Source organism: Cupressus sempervirens, chromosome 3, assembly GCF_028749045.1.
Source record: "Cupressus sempervirens isolate cs-2001-9-10 chromosome 3, ASM2874904v1, whole genome shotgun sequence".
Taxonomy (NCBI): Eukaryota; Viridiplantae; Streptophyta; class Pinopsida; order Cupressales; family Cupressaceae; genus Cupressus; species Cupressus sempervirens.
In genome coordinates this window covers 726,896,355-726,922,142 of record NC_143120.1, presented here as the reverse complement: position 1 = coordinate 726,922,142, position 25,788 = coordinate 726,896,355, and positions in this window count along the sequence as shown.

Here is a 25,788-nt window from a genome sequence, read left to right as displayed (position 1 = left end):
AGCTCTCTTCACACATTCCCCTACTCTATCATGTTACCCTTTCCCATGGCTGGACTTTAAAAAAACTTCAAATACGAGGCACCCCCCTCTCTACGTGCATCCTACACAACCAATAAAACATACAAGCATTCTTGAATTGACTTATGCAATTATCTGACCAAATGATATGTCTATTCATAGCAATGCCATGCTCCTATAAGAAATCAAAATAATTTTTAAAATAATGTTGCACAAACTCATGAGAGTGAGATCTATCATCACTCGTATAAAAATGGTACTCTCTAATAATCTTATGATTATCTTCCGCACTATCAAGAGCATGTCTATATGTTATGTGGACAAATGAATGGAGTTGTAATACTAAGATTATGTCTCATTTTGAGATTGCAATGTGTAGTTCTCAGCATAAGCAACAATTGATATAACAGTGCCAATGGGAAAAGTCTCTTTACACATTCTAAATTGTTGATCCAACCACTGAGACCTATGACTATGTCTTGCATACTTGTAGAAAAGATTTGTCTTGAAATCTGAAATAAAACTAGCCATACTAATTTCTTTTGCAACCAAATCACATCTTAGCCCTCATCCCCACTCTTCAATGTGTATTTCACCATTTCATATACAATTTTTTTTACTATTATCTTCCCAAGATCTTGTTTGCACCCCTCATAGAAACATGTGTCAAACTTGGATAAGTCATCACATTCTGAACACTTGTCATTTAAGCAAGCATTTCTATAAAAGAAAAAACCATCAACTCTACGATATAAAAATTGATCTAGCAAGTCTCTTGATGATTTTGGAAGCCCACTAGCACCACAATTCTCCAATATTTCTTTACTATGCAAAGTAGAACGAATGGAGCATAATAGTTTGTGGTACATAGAAAACTCAACATGATATTTGCAACAACATGTATTTCAAATTTTAAGTGGCACACAATGAAATGGCTTCAAAGATTCAAAAGCCCTTTGTGATATATGCAATCTTGGATGACTCTCTCTAAATTCTTTGAACAACATAGTTTGACTTACCTCCAAATAATGTTTAGGATGTGGCATGCGGTCTCTAATGCCAATTCTCAACTTTAACCCATCTTTAGCATTGGGTGATACTCTTGAGCTAGAGTGCCAAAATTGTGTAATTTCTTCCTCCACATCATCAGGTAGCTTCTTATCTTGAAATGTAGAAGTCTCTCACCAAATGCCCATGTTTTATTTTGAAGAAGATTATCAATTCTCTCTCGTCTACTAAGTGCTCTTCTCAAAGTAGTATGATTTAGGTTCAAGTCAATACAAGTTTGTCTCATATATCTACCCTTTCTCAAATGATGACTTACCAAAGAGGTTGTAATAACACTCTGAGCAGTTCTCTTATCCTTCTCCCTGCTATTTTTCCCAATGCTATTGTGAGCACTGAAAAGATTCTTCACAATAATGGCATTAACTTCTAATTTTTTATTGACACGAATTTTCAATTTGGAAAGCACAGGTCTCATATTTTGCATTTTTAATAAGTGCATAAAAAGTTGGCATTGCTCCACCACTGTCTTGTTGTCAAAAAATATCTTACATAGTCTTGAAGCCCATAATTGAATGGTTCTTTTTTAGTTTTTCCCTTCCAAATTGGTAATAATCATTTCTAATCTCGTGCTTTTGGATTTTGATTGTGTGAGTTTTTTTTTAGACAACATTTCGGGTCACACTCTATGAACCATCATTAGGGCAGTAGAGCAATAAGGAGTTGAGAAGTGTGCAGGTTGTAGAGATGGGGGAGACTGAAAAAGAACAAAGAGGAGGGAGAGAGGGAGAGGTACGGGGTAGAAACCAAGGAGAGGAAATAGAAGGGTTGAAAAAGTTTTTAAAAAAAACTATAGGAGGGACAAAGAACATAGAATGAGAGAGGAACAACCTAATCATTAATAAAGAAATAAAAATAATAAGAATAATAATAATAGTAATATATATATACCTAATACCAAACCCAAGAATATAAAAATAATAAAATAAAAAGAAGAACAAATAAATACATTGAAACTAACAAACGTACAAATGAAAGGAAAGAGGTCAACCACACAATGAGAAGAAGTGAGAAATTAAAGTGATAAAATAGTATAATAATAATAAAAACACTATGTGTGTGTGTGTGTGTGTGTGTGTGTGTGTGTGTGTGTGTGTGTGTGTGTGTGTGTGTGAATATGTATATGTATATGAATATGTGTATGCATATATATATATATATATATATATATATATATATAAATAGTATAATAATAATAATAACAACACTATGTGTGTGTGTGTGTGTGTGTGTGTGTGTGTGTGTGTGTATGTGTATAGATACATACATACATACATATATATATATATATATATATATATATATATATATATATAGATACATATATATGTATATATATATACACACACACACACACACACACACATATATATATATATTACATATGTGTATATAAGTGAATATATACACAACTATATATAAGAAAGAAGACAAGAAAGTATAAAATAAGAATAAAAAAGGAAAAGGCACAAGTGGCCCTGAGCCAAATGAACAAACAAACAAAATAATAAAATGAGAGAGAGAAAGTGACTAAGAGGGTGGGGACCAAAAATATAAAGGGCTGACAGAAAAAGAAGAAAAAAACACAGAAAAATAAAGCAAGAAAGGCCAAGACAAAGAAGAGGGGGCACCCAGGCAACCCAGAGGGATTGCAGAAAAGGATAGGGCCATGACTCAAGGAAACATGATGAACCTGGGTCAAACAATAGACATAGGGGAGAGAGAGAGGGATGGAGAGAGAGAGAGAGACAGAGGCATAGGGAGCGACATTAGGTGGGTGGGCAACCATGAGGATTGATGGAGGACAACAAGGGATGCCACAAGGAGCTTAAAGACCACCCTTCATCTTGGTTAAGGTTGGAGGGATGGTTGAAGATCTCAATGTTCTCTTTAAGCTTCCTTTTAAATAAATTATCTTCCTTCGAAAGGACAAGGGTTCTATCAAGGCAGATGTGGTGCTTTGTGGAGGATGAGTGTTCTGCTAAGGCTGATTTAAGCACACGTTCATGCTTAATATCAACATCATGCTCTTTTATCTTGCTGATGAAAGAGTGGCTAGTCTCCCCAATATAAGGAGAGCCACAAGAACACGACACCTTATAAACGCCATAACACAAAAGATTAGCTCTGGAGTCTTTGAGGGGAGGGAGACAGTTTCTAAGGGTAGACATGTGTTTGAAGGTGCATCTAAGACCTTTCTTAAGGAGGATTTTGGAGATTTTATAGGAAAGACCTCCAATGAAAGGAATAGATACAAAAGTGGGGGACAATGCCTAGGAGGGGGTAGGGGTCAGAGTAGACAAGAAAAAGGTTTTGGCTCGGAGGAAGGCTCTAGAGATTTTTCTATTGGAATAGCCATTAAGTTTGAAGACTTGACGAAGATGAGCTAGCTCTTGGTTTAAATTATTCTCACCATAAATGCAATAGGCTCTCAAAGCCAAAGTTTTGAGGATGTCACCCTTCTGGTGCAAGTGGTGGTGGGAGGAAGCATGAAGACAAAGATCAGTATGGGTGGCTTTGCAAAAAACTCGATGACCCAAGGATCCAACAGGTTTTTTAAGGAAGAGGACATCCAAGAAGGGTAAATAGTTGTTATCCTCCAACTCCTTGGTGGAAGAAATATAAGGGTTGATACCATTGAAATGAGTGTGGAACTCTTCTAATTTGCCAAGACCATGAGGCCAACAAATATTGGTGTCATTGACATATTGTTTCCACCATTTAGGCTTGAGGGGAAAGAAACACAAAGCAATATCTTCAAAATGTTCCATGAATAGGTTGGCGATAATAAGGAAGAGAGGGGATCCCATGGCCACACCGTTGACCTACTCATAGATTACACCTTGGAAAGAAAAGAAGGTAGAAAACAATCATAACTCAACTAAGGAGGCAATCACATTATTCACTTTGTGCTTCATGATATTAATTGAGTCAAGAATCAACACCTTAGTGAAGAGCGAAACTACATCAAAGCTAACCAGGATATCATTTCTATCTAGCTTGATGCTCGGGTGAATTGGGTGAAATGATTACAATCTTTGATGAACAAGTATAAACATATACATATTCACACACAAACACACACATATTTCATTTTTCTCTTTCTCATTGTTTGTTTACATTTATACAATTTTTTTCTCTCATTTTTATTTCTTGCTTTTTTATGGCTAACTAGTTTCCTTTCTTTTAAACATTTTCTAGTTTCAATTTATTTATTTAATAACTATATTTATATTCTCGAGTTTGGTATTAGGGATATATATATAGTGTTATTATTATTATTATTGTGATGTGTGGTTGTGTTACACACACACACACACACACACACACACACACACACACACACACACACACACACACACACACATATATACTATTTTCTCACTTTTATTTCTCACTTCTTCTCATTGTGTGGTTAACTTGTTTCCTTTCATTTGTAAATTTGCTAGTTTCAATGTATTTATTTGTTCTTCTTATTTTTATTTTATTATTTTTATATTCTCAGGTTTGGTATTAGGTATATTTAGATTACTATTATTATTATTCTTATTTCTTTATTAATGATTGGGTTGTTCCTCTCTTGTTCTGTGTTCTTTGTCCCTCCTATAGCCTTTCTTTTAACTTTTTCAACCTTTCTATTTCCTCTCCTCAATTTCCACGATGTACCTCTCCCTCTCTCCCTCCTTCTCTTTGTTCTTTTTAAGTCTCCCCCATCTCTACAACCTGCACACTTCTCAACTCCTTATTGTTCTACTACCCTAATGATGGTTCACAAAGTGTGACCCAAAATGTTGGCTCAAAAAGGACTCACACAATCAAAATCCAGAAGCGCATAATTAGTACTATGGATTTTGGAAATGCATTTACAATTAATAATCATTTCATCAATTTCAATTATCCATTTTGGTGTTCTATAACCTTCATGTCATTTATAATTAAGAGATATGTAGCATTCCTGTGCATTTTGATTTTCCACATGATCAATCATGCAATTTACATTATGAACTAGTAAAATTTCATCCTCCAAATTTTCATATTCTAAATTTTCAATCTCTTGGTACATTTTCATTCCCCAACTATACATATTCATTATCTGACTCTATGATTTCATCTTCGATCAATACATCGTCAAATTGACTCACATTTAACATGCCTTGTCTCTTCCTTTGGTGATTTACCGTGTCCCTTTCCCTATATGCTACAATGTCTTCATTTGATACCTTCCTTTTGCATTTAGCCTTTCGATGACTACCGCTTCTCATTCAAAAAATAATATCAGACACCTAATCATACATTATAGAACCTTTTTCGATTGTATGGGCCCCAAGAAATCATTTTTCTCCAAATTCATGAAAATGGCCCCCAAAAAATGTGATTGTCAAGTCTGTAGTGACAGAGAATATTTTGGAAAAAGTGTGCCAGTATTTTGGGTACTTGATCCCATATTGGGTATTTGATCCCAAATCAAATACCCGAAATGATATTGGGTACCCAAAATGGATGCCCAAATTTTGGAGAGAAGTAAAAATTTGGAAAGTATGGGCAATGTGAACAAATTTGTACTAATGTTATTAAATATTAGTATTTTATTATATATAATATTTGTATATAATTATTATTATGAATATTATTATTATGATTATTATTATTATTATTATTATTATTATTATTATTATTATTATTATGATTTTTACTATAATTATTTAGTAGACGAGAGAGAATTGATATTTAGGAAAAACATTCTAAATTTAAAAAATTGTGCCATTGAATTTTAAAATAGGTTATCATTGCAAACGCTCCATTTTTTAACAGTTATATATGAGCATTGATGACAAGTCTAACAAATAATAATTTCAATGTGAATTGTTCTAGATGAGATTGGGCATTGGAAATCTCATGTCCATATTAATTGTTCAAGGACGTTATTTGTAATTGGTGACTGATTTGGGCTGACTGAAATAGTGGATTAGAAATTGATTTCAAATGAGGTTTAATGGTGGATCCAATATCTATGTGCATTAGAGTTGTAGAAGTATTAAATGTTTTGGTTGATTAGAAATGTATAGTGAGTGGGTGTCATGATCGAGGATGTTTAATTTATGAAGCTCGAGGACCTCATCATCTTGGAAGACAAGAATGAGGCCTCCTGCATTTGTGTGAGCTCTCAGACCATCTATCATATCTGGTCTTGAACATGGTGGATAGTGACTCACATTGGTCCCAAAGAATGACTTCTCTACTCCTGTAAATACCTCCTTTATGTAACTCTTCTCCAACCCCAAGTTCAAGCTTATTATCTCTATCAGTCTCTTTGAAAGTTTTTAGATTGCTTATTAAAATTCCTCCATGGTTTCCCCACACATTAAAAAAAAACCATTAGTTAGATTCTCAAAACATCTATAGATTGCAATTTTATGCCTTCTTATGAAATTTAAATGTGAAACTCTAACAATTTCTAGGAATGCCATACCAAATTTCTACAATCTATAATATTCTATGTATGCTTCTAGGTGTGTGTGTGTTTTTTTTAACATCAAAACTTTTCGGATCATACTCAATGATCTATCCTCATGATGAGAGAGCTAAGAATGATCTACATTCTTAGTTCTCTTATCTTGATGATGGATCATTGAATATGATCCCAAATGTTTTGACACTAAAAAAATCATACATAATCTTTTCCAAAAGCATAAATAGAATGCTATTTTATGTCCTCTCACTTTTCTCATAATCTCCAAAAAAAATTTAAAACAAGGAACAAAAATGTACTTCAAATAGTAGGGTTATTGTGGCTAAGAACTTGTCTTTGACAGGTCTCTAACATTGAGGTCTCTAATCATGAAAATGTCTTGCCAATCAACATCACTAACCTTCTATGATTCCATAGGAATTTTGCCCATCTGTTCATCCAATATTAGATTGTTCAATTTTTTTACCATGGGAGACTCATTGAAGCTTTTCTCCTATTGAGCTTCACAACTTCTTCACACAATCCATCAGACTTTGACTTATGCCATGGTTCAAAATTTGAGAAATCCAAAAATGTCATGGTTCAATTCTCTCTCATCTACTAAATGTCATGGTTGAACATTTCAAATGCGTTGAAAGGGGTCATAGGTTAACCTATGACCCCTTTTGACACATTTCGTGACAACATATGTCCCTAGGGGCCCTAGGACCCTTGGGGACCTATTTGGTTGTTTTGAATGCATCAAAGGGGGTCATACGATAACATATGACCGCTTTCGACGCATTCAAACCAACCAAATAGGTCCCTAGGGACATGTTTTGAATGCGTTGAAAGGGGTCATACGATAACCTATGACCCCTTTCAATGCATTTCATGACAACATATGTCCCTAGGGGCCCTAGGATCCCTAAGGACATTGACTATGACCCCTTTCGATGCATTTCATGACAACATATGTCCCTAGGGGCCCTAGGACCCCTAGGGACCTATTTGGTTGTTTTGAATGAGTCGAAAGTGGTCATACGATAACTTATGACCCCTTTCGATGCATTTCATGACAATATGTGTCCCTAGGGCCCCTAAGACCCCTAGGGACCCATTTGGTTGGTTCGAATGTGTTGATAACAATAATGCCCACACTTCTCAAATTTTGGTTTCCCTCCAAAATTTCATAAATTTGGGTTGGGCTATGAATGCTTGAAAGAATTTTGGCTACCACTTTTTGGGTAACCGATTTCATATTGGGTATCTGACTGGTATCAAATACCTGATTTGAAATCGGGTACCCGATTAGGCTTGATATTTACGAAACCTATTTGGTCAACTCAAAAGACATGTTTGAGAAAGGTTTCATTGACATTCAAACTTTGAGTAGCCATTTGACAATATCATTTTCATCGAAATTCAGTGAAACGACAAGGGTTTTTTATAACACTCTCAAGATTCCATCGATATAATTTTTTTCAAATTTTAAGCTCGATAAGTATTTAATAGTTAATTTTTAATGAAGATGACTGTAAAGTTCTGATTGAAAGGGTATGTGTAGGATCATGGTGTACTAAACTATGGCCTTAAGTGGCAGTAAAAAATTAGCAAATCAGGTTTATGTCAACTTGACACATAATTTTGAAGTGGTTATGGACTTTATATCAAAAAGTTGTAAGAAAATAATCTGTAGGAAATTGAATGTAGTTTCTAAACTACTAGGCCTTATCAGGTGAAAAACAAATTAATTGGTCAAAAGTTTGAATTTTAATGCAGTACTAAGAAAATTTCAGGGCAAAAATAAAAAGTAGATCTATGTCTGACCACCTTAATCAAAATCAAATCATAATATTCTTTTAATATAATTATAGATATGAAAAGTAGACTCATGTGCGGATGTGACGCATATTTTTCAGTATTTTTATTCCAAATAAATAATTAAATATGAATTTTCTATGAAAACTTTTTTGGAAAAAAAAAAGTCTCGTGTCTGACCACCCTAACTAATAGAAAATTTTATCAAATTTAAATTTTATTTTATTATTCTTATACTTAGCAAAGTATAGAATGTGACGCAACTTTTAGATTTAAAAAATGTTATACCGTTTGAAAGTTATACCTATTTTTCAATCAGTTTGTCAATCAACACTTTACAATAATCTTCATTGATAATTAACTAATAAATACTTATCAAACTTAGAATTTGACAGAAATTATATTGATAGAATCTAGAGAGTGATATTAAAGAACTCTTTTCGTTTCATTCAATTTTGATCAAAATAACATTGTCAGACGGCTACTCGAAGTCTGAGTATCACTAAAACCCTCTTCAAACACGTCTTTTGAGTTGACCAGGTAGACTTGGTAAACACAATTTGAAATCGGATATCCAATATGCTTTAGGTGGGAAATTTCAAATCCCAACCCATTTTGGAGGAAAAATTGGGTTTAAACGTTATAGCTTATGATTTATAAATTATTTCACTTATATTACTATGTAAAGACGCATTTTAATATTATATATATATATATATATATATATATATATATATATATATATATATATATATATATATATATATATATATATATATATATAAAATAACATAATGTAAAGATATAAGATATAATCTAGTAATATATAATAATATAGTATGTTAATCTTATTACAATCTATAAATATAATTTATATTATTATTATTTTTACTAAATATAATAACGTAATATTTTTATTAAATATAATATGTATTATATATTATTATATTAATATTTATAATAATATAATATATATATAAAAATAACGTAATATATATATTATTATATTAATATGTATGTTATTAATATATATATATAATAACGTAATACATATATATAATAACGTAATATTTTTATTAAATATAATAACGTAATATATATATATATATATATATATGTATGTATGTATGTATGTATGTATGTATGTATGTATGTTATTAATATATATATATATATATATATATATATATGTATATTATTAATATATATGAGTCAAAAGGAGTCATAGGTCAACCATTGACCCCCTTTGACGAATTAAACGATGACATAGGACCCCTAGGAACATATTACAATGGTTAATATGGGTCAAAGGGGGTCGTAGGGTGACCTATGACCCCTTTTGACCCATTAAATGACAACATATGTCCCTATGGGTCCTAGGACCCCAAGGGACATATTTGAATCATTCATATGGGTCAAAGGGGGTCATTGGGTGACATATGACCCTCTTTGACCCATTAAATGACGACATATGTCTCTAGGGGTCCTAGGACCCCTAGGGACATATTTGAATGGGTAATATGGGTCAAAGGGGGTCATAGGTCCCTTTGACCCATTAAATGACAAGATATGTCCCTAGGGATCCTAGGACCCCTAGAGACATATTCGAATGGATAATATAGGTCAAAGGGGGTCATAGGGTGACCTATGACCCTCTTTGACCCATTAAACGATGACATATGTCTCTAGGGGTCCTAGAAACCCTAAGGACATATTTGAATGAGTATTATGGGTCAAAGAGGGTCATAGGGTGATCTATGACCCTTTTTGACCCATTAAACGATGACATATGTCCCTAGGGGTCCTAGGACCCCTAAGGACATATTTGAATTGTTCATATGGGTCAAAAGGGCTCATAGGGTGACCTATGACCCCCTTTGACCCATTAAAGGATGACATATGTCCCTAAGGGTCCCAGGACCCCAAGGGACATATTCGAATCGTTCATATGGGTCACAGGGGGTCATAGGTCACCCTATGACCCCCTCTGACCCATTGAATAATGACATATGTCCCTAGGGGTCCTAAGACCCCTAGGAACATATTCAAATGGGTAATATGGGTCAAAATGAGTCATAGAGTGACCTATGACCCTCTTTGACCCATTAAATGATGACATATTCGAATGGGTTATATGGGTCAAAGGGGGTCATAGGGTGACCTATGACCCTCTTTGACCAATTAAATGATGACATATGTCTCTAGGGGTCCTTGGACCCCTAGGGACATATTCGAATCGTTCATATGGGTCAAAGGGGGTCATAGGTGACCTATGACCCTTTTTGACCCATTAAATGACGACATGTCTCTAGGGGTCCTAGAACCCCTAAGGACATATTCGAATCATTCATATGAGTCAAAGGGAGTCATAGGGTGACCTATGACCCCCTTTGACCCATTAAATGATGACATATGTCTCTAGGGGTCCTAGAATCCCTAGGGACATCTTTGAATCATTCATATGGGTCAAAAGAGGTCATAAGGTGACCTATGACCCCCTTTGACCCATTAAATGACAACATATGTCTCTAGGGGTCCTAGAACCCCTAGGAACATATTTGAATCGTTCATATTGGTCAAAGGGGGTCATAGGGTGACCTATGACCCTTTTTGACCCATTAAACGATGACATATGTCCCTAGGGGTCCTAGGACCTCTAGGGACATATTCGAATCGTTCATATGGATCAAAGGGGGTCATAGGTCTTTGACTCATTAAACAATGACATATGTCTCTAGGGGTCCTCGGACCCTTAGGAACATATTTGAATGGGTAATATGGGTCAAAAGGGGTCATAGGGTGACCTATGACCCCCTTTGACCTATTAAACAACAACATATGTCCCTAGGGGACCTAGGACCCCTAGGGACATATTCGAATGGGTAATATGGGTCAAAGGGGGTCATAGGGTGACCTATGACCCCCTTTGACCCATTAAACAATGACATATGTCCCTAGGGGTCCTAGGACCCCTAGGGACATATTTGAATCATTCATATGGGTCAAAGGGGGTCATAGGGTGACCTATGACCCCCTTTGACCCATTAAAGGATGACATATGTCCCTAGGGGTCCTAAGACCACTAGGGACATATTCGAATCATTCATATGGGTCAAAGGCGGTCATAGGTCACCCTATGACCCCCTTGGACCCATTAAACGACGACATATGTTCCTTAGGGTCCTAGGACCCCTAGGGACATATTCAAATCATTCATATGGATCAAAGGGGGTCATAGGGTGACCTATAGCATCTGAAGGAGTCCATGTAGAGGCATTCCCCTCCTCTCTCGCATCAGGGTCTATAGCATCTGCATGTGTGTCTGGTGTATCCTCACCTAATACAAAATGATACTCAAGAAGATCACCTATGGGACCCAGGCAAATATTCTTGCATGTAATGCAAGTGTGAGGTACACAAACGTGTGATGAGCTAGCTGATGATGAACTGGCACCAACATCATCAACATGAGGAGGCACGACTGACCTAGCCTGAGATATCATTAGGCTACTCAACCTATGAATGACTCTGATGGTCTGAGAGCTAGCCTCTGTCATAATATCTGGATGCTGCACTCGAGGAGGAGGGGAGATATCAGTGGGCGGGACAAAAGTGCCAGCTTTCTTCCGCTGGGAAGAGGGTCTATCCTGAGGAGCTCCTAGTCCTAAGCCCATGTTGGGCTTCATGCTCCAATAGTTCACCTTAAGTTTCAACACAAACTTTGCATATAATTTTCTAAGGAAATAAAATGGTATGTCTAAATTGTCATGTGGAGGGATATCAAAGATCATCCACCAACGATCCCAAAAGTTTTCACGTATGGCATCATTTGTGCACCATTTAATGGATAGTTTGGATTTTTTTGGGTCGACTGGTGAACCCATTTTCGAGTTTGCAAAAAGGCTAGCCAAAACTTCTTTGGTTATGTTGAGGGCTGCAATCTCATCATAGTCCAAACCATCATCAAACATCGCGTGCATTTCATCATGCCAACGAAGAGTGACATTTTGTTGGTTTGTAAGGGTTTCAATGTTATCCACTATGGTGTTTAATGTGGATAACATAGGAGCCAATGCAGGTATATTATTATATGTTCTATGCAAACCTCTCAACTCAGTGAGATTCTCATTTATCAAATCTTCAATTTGAGGAGGGTTTTGAGGGGGTAGAGGATCATTTGGTGGACAATTTTGTGGGGGTATTGGATCATTTAGTGGGGGGTTACGAGGAATATTATTTTGTGCTTCAGTGTCATCATTCTGATTAGCCATTTCTATTGAATTGCAAAACTTAATATATATTTTTAAAAATGACTTAATTTTAACCAATTCTTTCAAAAAAACCCTAGATTCAACTAAAACAAACAAAATTATCCTAAAATCTATTCAATTTAGATTAAAAATGAATTTATTTTTTTTTATAAAAAAAAACTTACTTGAATATCTGATATCTGATCTAAAATCCGATATTCGATATATAAGCCAATATCGATCGTGACTGGCCTCAAAATGCAGAATATACAAGCCGTGGGTCTGTGTTTTTTTTTATAAGTGCTGACAGATATCGGATATCCGATATTGTATCAGATATCCGATATTGAATTAGATATCCGATATAATATCGGATATCCAATATAATATCGGATATCCGATATCGCAAATCTCATATTTTTTATAACGCAAATCATTTTACATAACATATGATATATTATATTATATTTTAAATTATGTTATATTATTATATTATATTATATTATAATATAAAATATTATATTATATTATTATATTATATAGTAATAATATTATTATATTATATTATTATAATTTATAATATATTATACTTTTTATTATATATTATATTATAATATATTACTTTTTTATTATTATATAATATTTATATATATATAATGTATATCATTACTATATATTATAATATTAAATATTATATTATATTATTATAATATAATATTATTATTATAGTATAATATTATTATAATATAATATTATTATTATAGTATAATATTATAATAATAATATTATTATTATTTATATATTATATTATAATGTATTTAATTATTATAATACATTATGTATTATAATATAATATAATATTATAATGTATTGTATTATATTATACTATTATAAGTAATATTTTTTATATTATTATCATATAAATCAGATATCCGATAAGGGTTGGCCTTACGTTCCAGGTTTGGTACCTGGATAGGTGGAAAAAAGTCAAAGCGGATTTTGAATTAGTTTTAGACGTCTTCAAACTCTATTTTTTTCACATCGCCACTTTTTGGCACATCGTGATCTTGCACATACCTGACATACTGATTGAAAAATAGCTATAACTTTCAAATGTTATAATATTTTTGAAATCTAAAAGTTGTGTCACATTCTATGCTTCGCCTAGTATAAGAGAAAAAATTAATTAATTAATTTGGTAATGTTTTCAATTAGTTAAGGTGGTCAGACATGAGATTTTTTTATTTTGGAAAAGTTATAGTAGAAAATTCATATTTAATTATTTATTTGAAATAAAAATACCCAAAAATATTTGTCACATTTGAGCATGAATCTACTTTTTATATCTATAATTATATTAAAAAATATTATCATTTGATTTTGATTAAGTTGGTCAAACATACACCTACTTTTTATTTTTGCCTTGAAACTTTTGTAGTATTGCATTAAAATCCAAACTTTTGACCAATCAAATAATTTTTTCTCTAGATAAGGCCTAGTAGTTTAGAAACTACATTCAATTTCTTATAGATTATTTTCTTACAACTTTTTAATATAAAGTCCAAAATCACTTTAAAATTATGTGTCAAGTTGACATAACCCTGATTTGTTGGTTTTTCACTGCCACTTAAGGCCATAGTTTGGTTGACCATGATCCTGCACATACCCGGACCTAGGATGCCAATTATTTAGTGAAGAATTCAAATGTCATTTCATATTGAGGGTGGAAACCATATTAAAATGAGGGACCAACCATTTATAGCCCAACTTGGGATTATAACTGGAAAGAGGAGTGCACAAATACCATTTTCAATCTTTCCACCAATGCTTAAAAAAAGAAACACAAAGATCATGAATTAGCTATGGAGGTAAGACATAGACTAATAAGTTAAAATTTTACTGATCTAGAAGAGAAAGAAAAATTTGGACCTTCATATCATGCCAAGATCAAAAGCTCATAGTATCTCTAGAAAAAATATCTCGAGGAGTCCTAATGCCATGTTTGTGAAAATGTAAAGCATCGACCCTTAGAAGCTTTGCAAGAGGAAATCCTTCAATAGATAAAAGAGGAGTTTTCCAATTGTTCTAGTGTTTTATTGAGATCCTATCACAAAGGATCCATGATTTGATAGCTTCCTAGGTCCACCATATAGTTTTGGAAACAAAAGTGGCCTATATCTGAATAAGATCCTTCATAACCAAAAGGGTTTGAAATGAAATCCCATTCTGCATCAACTTGTGCACTAAAAATACAGAAGTGATGCAATGGTGAAGAAGAATTTTCCAAGCTTCATTTCCAAAAAAAACATGAACAACACACTTGGTACACAAATCCAAGTCTTTCTTCTAGGTGGATAAGATGTTGAGGCCTCTAAAGTCCTTAGGAAAATAAAACAAGTTCCAGGCCACTCTATGAAACCCATGCTTGTCACCAAAGGCCAAGAGAAAGTCTCTCAGGAGACACTCAAGCTTCAAGCAAGAGGCTTTTGGAGGAGCCCAACAAGAACAATAATAAGCATGTGGAGTCTCAAGGACTTTGGAACAAATCTGGAACTTGTTGACTAGAAAAAGTAACTTAGTAATCCATTATTCAAGCTTCTCCTCTAACTAAGCAAGAATGACATTCCAGAGATCCACTAGACTTTCTTAGAAAGGAAAGGGAATTCTTAGAAATCAAAATATTTTTCCATGTTGAATCTACTTCCATCCAAACTAGAAAATTTATGGTAGGTCTAGAAGAACAAACTCACGATAAAAAGGGACTATTTTCTACTGAACCCACTCAAAAGGAAGAAAAAAGGTGTTGAGGCATTGGATTGTAGCTTTCACATTCTCCTCATCTTCCTTAAGAGTAAGGAAGTAATCATACGAAAAGTGCCCATTAACCAGCTGAGAAGGTGACTCCGGTAAGGAAATTTCTTTGATAGATTCGAGCTAGGTGCCATTAGTGAGTAAGTGCTCATTGTACAAAATGATACAGAGAGAAGGAGACAATGGACATCCCTAATGAATAGATATGAAGTGCCCAAAAGCTTGAGATTTCTTGACTTGAAATGGTAATGCAAGCATATAAATCACCAAAAAGCATTTGAATGGACTAAATAAAAGTGGGTTGAAAGTTAAGAGCTTTGAGCAAAGAAAGAATGAGAGATCATTTAATATAGTCACAAGATTTAGTAAAGTCAAATTTTACAAAAAAGAGGTAGGTGCTTGGACATCCCAACCCATTTCATGCCCTCCCAGACAACAATAGGGTTGTCAAGGATGTAACAAGACTTGATAAAACTAGTCTACTCAAGCTAGATCAAATAAGGAAAGATATGATTGATCATGTGGGCTAAGGCCTTAGCAATGATATTGTAAGTGATATTGAGAAAGGTAATAGGTCTCCAATTGAGAATATCTTTAGGATCTCTTACCTTCAAAATGCATTTGATATTGACTTTGTTAATAAGCATTCCCAAAGACTAGGCATGATAGGCCTCCAAGTAGACTTTGTGCAATTCAGGACCAACAAGGTCCCACAAAGCCTTGTAAAACTCACAAGGAAAGCCATCACAACTAGGGACTTTACCATCATCCATTAAGAATACAATCACCTTCAAATCTAGGAAAGTGAGCTTTTGGTCATAAAACACTCTATGCTCAGGATCAAGGTGGGAAGGGACAACAACTAAGTAATTTTACAAGGCTTAACCTCTAACTAGAAAATTTCCCTACATAGTTAACACTTGCTTATAATGGCAGACAAAGGCTTGAAGGAAATTAGGATGCCCAGTAAGGAAAGCATGACCTTCCTTGATCCTCTGAATCCCAAAAGAAGTATGATAGGCTTTAAGGGCTCGAAAGAATTTTTTAAAGGCTTGGTCACCAACCTTAAGCTAGTGTAGATAAGCATTTAGTTTGAACACAATGTGGGAGATGTGCTTTGCATACAAGCTAATCAATTAACTCTCCAGCAATAAATCTTTTGCATTAAATCTGTTGGTGATATTTGAAACTTTTTACTCTAATGTCAAACTTATATGATTAAAAATGTTAGTCAAATAAATTTTATACAAGTTTTTACTTTTTGAAGGTTCAAGAGATATCCCACAAACTACTCATTTTAGGTAAAATCATGGATGATATTCTAAAGATTTTAGTTCTCACCTCAACTTTTAGTTAAAGATGAGAGCCCAAATCATGGATGATAGATTCATCTTAAGTCAAATCAACAAGATAGTTAAAGAAACTAAAAACATTCCACTTAAGACTAATTCAAAGAAATGATATAACGATAGAATAACATAATCACATGAAATAAACGTAGGACAATATCTTAAAATGCTCAAAAAAAACATAGCAATCTATTTAGATAAAATGAGAAAACAAACATTTAAAAAAGGTTTGTTATTTTGAGGATGTATGTGAACACTAAAAATCTATGACCCTATCAAAGTTAAAGTCCAAACAATGACTTCAGTACTCTATATTTAGAAACCCTAACCTTGTTAATTTAATCATTGCAACTACCTTCATCTATTATTATCATTTTGAGGCAATTGAAACATATTATGATTGTTTGTTTACCAAACTTGATACTTATATGCGCATTGATTCACCACTACTAGCTAGCCATATGCATTACAATGTTCATGGTATAGGTGTAATGAATAGCAGGTAATGTGAGCTTCCCCCTCTTCATCATAATTCTCAGGGGCCAGTTAATTCCTTGTCTGATATGGATTACAATGTTAATGAAATGGATCTTATGAATTACGTGCAATATTAATTTCTTCCTCATGAGGTTTTTCAAGAGCCCTAGCCATTCTTAAACATCACACACTAAGGAGAAAATTAAGCTTCGAAAAAATAAGTTAACTTTGACTATTTAACACGTTTAGTGTTAGAATGATTCTTAGTATGTGATGTTTAAGCCCTAATTCCTTTTCTGATTCTTGAGTACCTTCATCGCATACATAAAAGCTCATTTAGATGCCGATGAGGGTTTTATCCTTCTCATAATAGTTGATGACGAGAAAATTAGCAAGCCGAATATCAAGCTCCAGCGTTCCTCCTCCTATAAAGCAAAGAACGACTGGTGAGCATTTGATAGCTTAGCGGGAAAGGAGAATCAGATTTAGACAACATTTATCTAATCTTAAGTCTCTTTTACCTATAAATTTCAAGGTGTGAGCTTTCTAGAGTTTTAAAATGAGTTTTCCATAGCTTTTCTGCACTATTGAGCATGGGGGAACTGCTATTTTAACTTTTAAATATGGTGCTAATAGAATGATAGAAATACCAGTAGAAATCTGATCTCGCATTTAGTACAAAGCTATTGAAAGGAATTGAAGTTGTTGGTTGCTGAGCTAGAACAATAGATCCAGAAGCATCTTATCTAACGACAAACCACGCGAGCAATTATTCAATCCAGAGAAATAGTTATTTATTAGTTTGGAGCAGTGCGCCGAGAATCTCTGCTTAGTAAAGGCGTGGGCTATCCTTCCACTTGAAAGTTAAAATTTTCAAAAAAAATTCTTCAACATCACCGAAAACCAGCAATTTCTTTTCAGATTTTGTGTTGTTTTCTACTATTCACCATTGCAATCAAACAAATTCACAATGAAATCTTCTTATAAATTTGTTGTATTTTCATAGTTTGAAAAAGAGTGTCAAGTACAATTTGTTCGGAGGATAGCGCGTAGTTATGCAAAAACCATTAGCCACGAAAAACTCTTAGGGGAGAGGACCCAGTGCTTGAACACCCTAATTTCACGATTATCAAAACCCTGCATAAAAATTTCAAATCGCTCTCAGTTTTTTATAACAGGTTACTTGGTGAGTCATCTACTTATAACTAAGGTTTCAAGCCCATGTCACCAGTTATGATGCCACATCAGCATGCTTTTTGCCAAGTTGTTTAAAACAGTCCAAAAAAAAGTGAGACCAATGGTCGTGCATAAAGGGTACCCATAGTTGAACAGCTGATGTGGCATCACATCATTGGTTAATTTTTATAACTCAAGATACATTTTATTCAATTTCGGATAGTTAACATCACAACTATTGGTACAATGTTGTCAAAAAAAAGTCGACATTAAGTCAATTAGTATAGGTATAGTATAGGTATTAAGTGAACAACTTTCATCACAACTAATGGAACTTGTTCAAGTACCTGGTCCAAGAGTGACAAATACAATTTGTCTGAAGGATAGCGCGTAGCTATGCAAAAACAGTTAGCCACGAAAAACTCTTACTCAATTTTTAAAAATAGTAAAATGTTATTTGAAATCTAACTACATTTAGGGGATATGCTAATCCCTCACAAATAAAGTACCAAAGACAAAACAAAGTCAAACTTTTTATTTTTTCAGATTCAGCAAAATATAGTGAATTTTTTCCAAATTTTCTAAATCAAAGATTAAAATTTTCAAAAAAATCTATAATGTTTTTGATCTTTTAAAAAAAAATGCGGATAGCTACATCCCTGCATTTAGTGCTGATCTTGAATAATGGCACAGCTCTTCTCTACTCGTATAAATGAGCAGCCATCTGATTGGACAAGTTTCTGGTCCATCTGATTTGGTCGTTTCCTGGAAATGGGTGGCCATGTTTAATCTTGTGCTTGTACAACATTTCAATTTTGGGCTGCTTCTTTTCTTTTCTTTACTTCCTTTCCACCTCATTCCGTATTCATGGATTCTGTTTTCTTCTCTGATCACATGCACGGAACATTGACTATGCATGAAATAAGCAAAAATATATTCTGAATTTCGAACCGGTCAAAGATTATGCAGTCCCGTATAATCTCTGCTACGTCCAAATATTTTCGACAATAACATTCTGTCAGCCATTTTTACGGCAATAATTGGGATGATAAATGAATCTGCCATCAGAAAATGGTTGGTTTGTTTTTTTGGGTATTTTTCAAAGAATATGTGACCGTTCAATGGTAGGTAGGGTAATTAGCAGTCACGTTAATTGCATTTTAAATACGATAGCTAAAGCACACTAATGCCCGCTACTGCACCACATATTCCTACGACCTCTCTCTTTATTTTATCTTTCATTATCAATCAATTTTCCTGATTAGCATCGCCCTGGGCTTATGCCTAAACACATATATTGATTAATCTTATTAGATTTCTTCAATTCATTTGAAATCTAATTTTTTTCTTTTATATTTGATTGTGTTCTATTATTTTAGCTTTAGATCACATTATGTGATACATCATTGGATAAGAAGAATAAAATGAAGGTATAGGCTAATCTCCCACAAAGAAGTATCAAAGACAAAATAAAATCAATTTTAAAAAAAAAAAAAGTTTCACTAAAACATAGTGATTAAAAAAAAAAAAAAAAATTGTTGTTTTTTACTACAAACTATGTAGATCATGAAGATCAAACACTAAAATTTTCAAAAAAAATTTATGATATTTTCGATCTTTTGAAAATGGGTCAATTGTATATTTTTGTGGGAGGATGGCCGCGTCCCTTTAATGAAGAGGGGGAAGAGCACGAAAAATGAGGAATAGAATTAAGGAAAAAAGGAAAGTAGAGAAAAATATAAATGAAAAGAACAAAAAAAACAAAGAAAAAAAACAAAAATATAAACAGACCCTAAACAACTAAAAATTTAAAAATAAATAAATAGACTATATATATGCACACATCTAGACACAGGCCTCTACAAATATATATGCAAAAAGCTAACCTCTATGTATATAAGACCTATATTTATACTAATTTAAGTCTGATTCATCGAGTCAAAGATTCTAACCATTTTGTCCAATTCGCAAAAGACACTAGGTTGGAGCAGAATGATGTCTTGGTTAGTTTTGACGTGATTTCCCTCTTCACCAAGGCCTTTATTCTTGACTCTATTCATATGATTAAGGGCAAGGGGGGTGATGAGATCGCCACTTCAGTGGAGTTATATTTGAGGTCCACTTTCTTTTCCTTCCAAAGTGTCTTCTATGAGTAGGTAGATGGGGTAGCTATGGGTTGTAGGGCCCATTTTCCGTTGCACCAAAAGCCATGACTGTTAGTGAACATGGAACACCACATAATTAACCACCTGTGGGCAGGGGAGCGCGCCACATCACCCAACAATCTCCCCCTCGACGTGCATACCAAGTGCTTACGCGGGTCGGGAAGGCATCGGGGAGATTTGAACCCATGACCAAGCCAAAACCAAGCTCTGATACCAATTGTAGGGCCCATTTTCCATTGCACCAAAAGCCATGACTGTTAGTGAACATGGAACACCACATAATTAACCACCTATGGGCAGGGAAGCGCGTCACATCACCCAACATGGGTTTTACCCTCTCCCCCATCATTGCTAACCTTTACTTGGAGTATTTTTGATGAGTTAGCCCATTATTCCTTACCCCTCAAACCTAGATGGTGGAAGTGATATGTTGATGACACTAATGTATGTTGGCCACATGGGCTTGACAAACTTGATGAGTTTCAAAAACACATTAATAGCTTGCTCACTAACATTTCCTTCACCATGGAGCTTGAGTCAGACAACTAGCTACATTTTCTTGATGTTCTTCTCATCAAGAAGTTGGATGGCACCCTCCATCGCGCGTGTGTATTGCAAGGACACTCATACCAACTTCTACCTCCACTTGTCTTCTCACCATCACCCTAGCCAAAGTAGACATCCTTAAAGCCCTTGTGCTAAGAGCCCACAAATTTTGCAATAATGACAACTTAAACCAAGAGTTGACCCATCTGAATTCACCAAGTATTCAACTTAAATGTGTACTCGCATAGGCAAATCTCTAAGGCTCTTAACCAAGCCAAGTCCTTCTTTTTCTCCTATGCCAAACTCCAAATCTTTCTTGTCTCAACCTCCCTTGTTTTTCATCCTTCCTTTTGTTGATGGTATTTTGCAAAAGATTGCCAAAATCTTGTCCAAAAAGGGCCTCTGCATTGCTTTCAAATCCCTTTTGAGGGTTAGAAATAGTGTACCCCCACTCAAGGGCTCCAATGATGCATTTTTAGACTCTAGAGTCTACAAGATTGTGTGCTCTTGTAGTACACCTTATATAGGTGAAACTAGTTACTCATTCCATACCTAAATTCGAGAGCATAGTGCTAACATTAAGCACAATAGGATCTACAAATATGCTTTAGTGGAGCACTCATCTTCTCCCAAACACGATATTTTTTGGGTGAGCACCTAAATCCTTTTCAAGGAAGATAACTATTTCAAGAGGAAGTTGAAGAAGGCTATTGAAATCAACCACCATCCCATTTACCTCAATCGAGATATGATGGGCAATCCTTGAGCCAGTCTTGGGAACCTTTATTAGGGTTTCTCAATAGCCACCATCATCTTTGATACTTTCTCCCCCCTCTTGTGTCCTTTATTAGGGTTTCTTGATAGCCACTGTCATCTTTGATACTTTCTCCCCCCTCTAGTGTTCTTTGTTCCTTTGTCATCATCCTCGGTTAGGCATGTTCTTTTTCCTTTTCATTTCTTGGCTTCCTCTTGGGTGTCATTTTTTGCTTCTCTTTATGTTCCTCCCTACCTCTCCTCCCCCTTCCCCACTTTTAGGTATGTCTTCCCTTCCTTTTTGTTCTTGTGGCTTGCAGTTCTCCTTGAACCACTCTTAATGTCTTGTTTCTTCAACTCTCCCTCATCTTGCTCTTAGCCTTCCCCCTTGTTCCCTTCTTCTCTTGGTTCTTGGCTTGCCTTGTGGTGTCGATCTTAGTGATGTGGTTTTTATGTCTCTTATCTCGTTCTTTCTTTTGTGTTCATTACACTTTGTTTATTTTCGCTTTTCTTTTTTTATTTCTAAGTTTTTTATTTTTATTTTTTTGTCATGCTTATATGTGTGTGTATATAAATATATATAAATAAACATGTATATATATATATATACATACATGTAAATATTATATTTATTTATATATACATTTATATTTAAATTATATATATACACCCTAATGTGTATATCTATGTATGTTGTTATATCCACATAATTATTTTAGGCATACTCATTTGTATATGTTTTTGGCATCCAATATTACTATTTTTCTTTCTATCTTTGCCTTTGATGTGTGACTTCATTTACTTTTGCCCTTTTCTCGATTATACATTTAGTTAAATTGTTACACACACACACACACACACACACACACACACACACACACACACACACACACACATATACACATGCATATGAGTGTACACACACACATATATATATATCTTCTTACACTCATATGCATGTGTATATATGTGTGTGTATGTATGTGTGTATATATATGTATATATATATATATATATATATATATATAGAGAGAGAGAGAGAGAGAGAGAGAGAGAGAGAGATGCACACACACATATAATAGATATATGTTAGCATATATAATTTAAATATATTGATTGGTAAGAACCCAAAATCAAGATTAATTATTATTATGTGTTGTGATTAATATTATTATTTATTTAGCTCAAGTAGACTCGAATCCAAGACCTTCCACTTAAGAGACTCACAATTTTATCATTGTGTTGTAGGCTCTTGTATATTTTTTTTGCTTCATATTTTTGTGTTTTGCTTTCTAATTATGTCTTTTTTGTGTGGCTTTGATGTTATGAATGTATGTAAAAGAGTCATATCAATTGTTATATTGTCATTAATGTCAAAGTCTGAGTTGGATTGAGCTTATGCTAACTCAGGAAAGAACCATATCATTTTGATTGATGAAGAGGATTTGAAGAAAGTTTGATGAAGACATAGTTGATTTGTAAGGTATTCAATGGCTACTTGAATGAGCTAGACTATGATTATGTAATATTGGTTTGATTGGTTTACAATCATGTATTGCTGAGAAGTATTTAAGAACACAAGATTAACCAAGTCACAAGGTTAATGAAGGGAGATTGTATTCACAATGTGACTATAGTATTGCCTAAGTGATTGGTAAAGGAGGAAGAACACAATGTTACCCGAGTGACTCTGTATCAATTAATTTATATATTGCCTGAGTAAATGTAATATTAGCTAGATGAACAAGAATAGAAAATTATAATCTAAGGTCAATTTTTGGTGGAAATTTAGAAAGATCGAGAAGGTCTAAAGTGAGATTCAAAGGTTGTTGCAACATCTATGACTAAGAAAATTCAAGAAGGATCCAATGATGGAGATTGAATGAAGATAAGGATGGACAAAAAGTTCTATGTAAGGTTATATTTTCTTTGTGTCTAAATTCATTGTATGAAGGAATTGAATTGTTAACCTAAGATCAACAAAACTAATTAAGTAGAAAAAGATAGAAGGATCTGGAAACATTGAGAAAACTATTTAAAGAGGAGAATGACATAATTTTAGGTTGTTTTTGTTGTTGTTAGCTGATGTTATTGAGTTTTCTATTGATCATATTGTCAAGAGGAGATCAAAGTGCGAAGGAAAAGAGGTTAAAAGGATATTGTTGAGCTAGGTGAACTAAGAAGTAGAAAGGAGAAAGAGAAGGAGTTATACAACCAAGTCAAAGAATAGAGTGAATGAAGATCCAAGACAAAGATCAGTGAGAGAAAGAGAAAAAACATAGATGTAAACAATAAAAGGTTGTTTTTATTCTTAACAAATTACTTTATACTATTATTGTTTAACGATTGTATCAGAAAATCATGAAAGTACTGAGTGGACCCTAACAATTTTATGAAATCCTATATGGTTACATCGATTAGTGGTGTTTGTAAGTCATTTAAATTAGGACACTCTTTTTAGTCAAGGACAATGCTCGTAATAAGGTCTAGATGATCTTTAGGTGAAATCCTCTAACAAGGTCACTTTAACAAAGTGTATGTAACCTTTAACAAGGTTGTCTCCTAGCAGAGATCACTTCAAAAGACTAAAATTTTTGGGTTTCTAGTCCTAGTTTTTTTTCCCCTTAACAACGTTTCCACGTTAAAAATTTTGGTGCCAAATTGTGACTTTTATTTATGTTGAAAGTTGTTTTTACATGTTTTACAATTTACTACAACTAGGTAATAACTATGATATCACTAAGTAATAAATAGGATTTACTCACAGTTGGTAATGTAAGGAATTGTTTGAGAATAGTTTGCAACGAAGTAGATGAATGAGTTAAGTATTGAGTTGGATGTGTATACCAAGTAATCAAAGTTATTGTTGTTGATGTTTATGATGCTTTGATGGTGTTGAAATGTTTGAAAGGGACTGTTTGATAATTGGATATAACTGATTCATCTCGCCTCACTTACCTAACAATTTGGTGTCAAAGCTAAATGCTTGAAGAAAGATTTAAAGGAACCTAAGATAAAGATGAAGATAGATAAGAGAGGGTTGCCAAAGTTGAACAATGATAACATTTACTCATGGAAAGACCAAATGAAGCTACATCTTTCTAATATTGGAGATAATAGCACACACTGGTTGGAGAATGAATATGTCACACCTATTAGTCCCTTGACTATGGAACAAATGAATGAAAAGAGGAATCATAATAATATGATGATTTATATTGCATCTTCTCTCAATGATGCCGAAATAGATGATATCAAGAACTATACCAATACTAAGAAAATGTGGGATAAATTGAAGCTTGTATATGGAGGAGATGACAATGTAAGGACATCCAAAGCTGAAAGCTTGAGAGGTAAGTATGATGACATGAGAATGACAGAAGGTGAAAATGTTGAACAATATGTGAACTAAATCAAAGATGTTGTAAGTGCAATCAGAGCTATTAGAGGAGCCATCTTGGATTATGAAATTGTAAGTAAAGTTTTAAGAAATCTTCTCCATGTTTATGCTATCAAAGTTTTTCTATCTAAGAAGTAAGAGTTATGCCCAAAAATGGTATGATACTTGATGGTCTAGTTGGTTTGTCGACTGCATTTGAGTTGAAAAATTATGATCATAATGGGAAATTCTTTTAATTCTTCACTAACCATCAACAATTGAAAGAAAGAAAAGAAAACCAAATAAGAAAGTGAGTTTAAATCTAAAGATGATTTGGATGAGATTGAAGCATTCCTTGTGAGAAGGTTATGAAGAGGTAAAGGTAAATACAAAGGTAAATTTCCCTTGATCTATTTCAAATGTAATAAGGTTGGTCACTTTGTTGCTAAATTTCCTAATAGAAGCAAGTCTAATAGAAATGACAATAAAGATTACAATTACATGAAGAATAGAGATTACAAAGACAAAG